Source organism: Chrysochloris asiatica, unplaced genomic scaffold (assembly GCF_000296735.1).
Source record: "Chrysochloris asiatica unplaced genomic scaffold, ChrAsi1.0 scaffold00268, whole genome shotgun sequence".
In the NCBI taxonomy this organism is placed as follows: domain Eukaryota; kingdom Metazoa; phylum Chordata; class Mammalia; order Afrosoricida; family Chrysochloridae; genus Chrysochloris; species Chrysochloris asiatica.
This window is the reverse complement of record NW_006408786.1, coordinates 2,133,240-2,136,701: the sequence shown is the minus strand read 5'-3', so window position 1 is coordinate 2,136,701 and position 3,462 is coordinate 2,133,240.

The following is a 3,462-nucleotide window of genomic DNA, read 5'->3' as shown; positions in this document are numbered from 1 at the left end:
TATTGGGTTTTTCCACCATCTCTTCCCACAGATGTAATCCATTTGATTCCAGTGTATTCTATCTGGTCAGGTACATGTGTATAGTCACCTTTTATGTTGTTTAAAAAAGGTATTTGCATTGGTCTGCAAAATTCTACCATGTGATCTCCAGCATCATTTCTATCACCAAGCCCACATTTTCCAACTACTGGTCCTTCCTCATTGTTTCCAACCTTCATATTCCAATCACTTGTAATTATAAGTGCATCTTAATTGCATATCTGATCAATTTCAGATCAAGAAAGTTGATAGAATTCTTCAATTTCATCATCATTGACTTTAGTGGTTGGTGAGTAAAATTGAATAATAGTGATATTAATTGGTCTTCCTTGTTGTTATTATGTGCGGTTGTACTTCAAAACAGATCTTGAAATGTTCTTTTTGTCAATGAATACAATGTTATTCTTCTTCAGTTTGTAGTTCCTGCATAATAAACCTTGTGATTGTCAGATTCAAAATGGCCAATACCGGTCCAATTCAGCTTGCTAATGCCTACGATACTGAACTTCCAATTTTTCTAGATTAATATTTCATACTGCAAGGTCAGCAGTTCAAAACTACCAGCTGTTCCATGAGAGAAAGATGAGGCTTTCTGCCCCCATAAAGATTTACAGTCTCGGAAACCGTGTACAGGGTCACTAAGAGTTGGAACCGACTCCACGGCACATAACAACAACAACAACAACATGTTCCTATTATTAATGGATGTTTGCAGTTTCTCCTTATTTTGAGTTGTTCCCCGTCAGTAAATGAAGGTCCCGAGGGCTTTACTCAATTCATGTCATTATGGTCAACTCTACTTTTAGCGGCAGCTCTTCCCCAGTCGTATTTTGGAGTGCCTTCCAACACAAGGGACTCATCTGGCACTGTATCTGACAATGTCCCGCGGCTATTCACAACGTTTTCAGTGGCTAAACATTCAGAAATGGTCTGCCTTTCATTCTTCCTTGTCTTTCTTAGTCTGGAAGCTCTGCTGAAACCTGTCCGCCATGGGTGACCCTGCTAGCATTTAAAATACTGGTTAAGGTCAAGAGATGAGAGAGCAGAATGGATAAGAAAACAGGATCCTTCAATATGCTGTCTACCAGAGACACATCAGAAAGATAGAGACAGCCTGAATGTACCTCAACAGAAGAATGGTTCAACAAACTTTGGTATAGACACACAATGGAATACTATGTCACATTGAAAAACAATGATGAATCTGTGAAACACCTCACAACATGAATGAACCTAGAGGATATTATACTGAGTGACATTAGTTCATTACAAAAGGAGAAATATTCTATGAGACCAATATTGTAAAAAGTTAAGAAAAAGTTTTCTTCATAAACTGTCTATGATGGTTGGGGTGAGGGTGGGGGAGAGAAAATTATTCACAGGCTATGGGGTAGACACATGTTAACATGGGTGATAGGGCAGACACTATACAACAAGAGGGAGGTTAGCAGAGGAAAGATGAAGGTAGCAGGAGACACAGGGAAGAATGCAAGAGTTAAAGTGAATGGTGGGAGTCTTGTGCCGTGGAGTCACTTCTGACTCATAGTGACCCTGTATAGGGTTTGCGAGGCTATAAATCTTTACGGGAGCAAAAAGCCTCATCTTCCTTCCACAGCACAGCTGGTAGTTTCTAACGGTTGGCCTTGAATTAGCAGCCCGACTCGTAACCACTACACTATCAGACACATCCTTTAGTTAAAGTGAACTGAGGCAAATAATATTAACTGTTGGTTCACGGAAAGGCTTTCAGTGATTGGAAGTATATGATTGTAAAACTGATGATCTTCTGTTCTACAAACAGCACTATCTGGTAGCGTAGTGGTTACGAATCGGGCTGCGAACCTTAAGGTCAGCGGTTCGAAACTACCAGCCGCTCCGTGGGAGAAAGATGAGGCTTTCTACTCCCGTAAAGATTTACACCCTCAGAAACCCTGTACAGGGTCGCTGTGGGTCGGAACCGACTCGACGGCACTTAACAACAACAATCTGTCAATGAAGAAAAAAAAAAATTACTGGTGGCATAGGTTCCAATATCAGCAACACACAAGCCATCACAGCACGAGAAACTGACAGATGAGTGGTGGGTTTTGTATAGGCAAGTAAATGTACAGAGAAAGATCTGTAAGGATACACTGCAAACAGATGACTATGGGTCCTCTAAGGAAAGGTGTTGGAATCAGGGAAGGGAAGGGGGAGGCAGGGTCTCATTCTGTAAGGTCAGAATTTTACCCCCTTAAAAAGGATTTCTGCATCCTCCATGGAATGTTAACGAGGGAAGGATAGTCTTCATGACTTATGAAGATACTGGCTCAGAAGTAGCTGTCACCATCTTATAACACACAGGAAGCAGGGACAGGGAGCTAAGAGCAGGATGAGCTTTTCTTCACCTTTAGGTGGACGGTAAAAGCCCATTTTAGAGCTGAGCTGAGGGCTCTGTCTTGTTCAACGGACCAGGATTTCTGAGAGAACAGAAAGGGAATTCACCTAAGAGGATACTCAGACCTCAATTACCTAGTCTATTAAACGGATGTGATAATGGCTATTTCAGAAGACAACGATTACAATTATACCAAATATTACACATGAAAGCGAGGCACACAGGACCGGGCACATAAAAGCAATAATAGATGTATTGAGCAACGGATGAATGCCAGAGTTGTTTTGAATATCTTTCATGTATTAAGTTATTTCTTCCTTACAATGCAAATGGGAACAACTGTCATCTTTAGGACTCCTGATGTGGTGCTGTAGGATCAGCATCGGACTGTGAACCACAAGTACAGCAGGTTCAAAACTACCAGCTGCTCCTTGGAAATCCTATACAGGATTGCTATGAATTGAGACTGACTTGACCACACTAAACAACCACACTATAATCTCTAAGAACCAACTCTACAGCACTTAACAACAACAACTATAATCCCTGGTGTGGCACTGAAGGATCAACACTGGACTACCAACCACAAATTGGCAATTCCAATCCACCAGCCACTCATTGGAAACCCTATACAGGGTCACTCTGAGTCAGAACTGACTTGATGGCACGTAACAACAACAATAGTAACCTCAATCTTGTAAAAGAACAAGCAGAAAGATTACGGAATAAACCAAGGCCACTCAGAATGGCTGGCATACCCTTGACCTTCCTGTTCTTCTGACTCTAGACTGCAGAAGAAATGAATGAACAGAGGCAGGTAGAGCCAGAGAAAGACCAGGCTTACTTCCTCTTCTCTGGGACTGAGAGGCACTGAGATAAAACCAGACAGTGGGAATCTCTCTCTGCATCCTGAACCACTGCCAGGGAGATCCAAGGCCCTTGTCATTCCGGGGAAATAGGGCAGCAACGAACAAAGCACCCCCATGTCTGGCACAGCTCTCCTGAATGTGGGATAGCTTCTGAGAATTTCCAACATTTGTCTACTT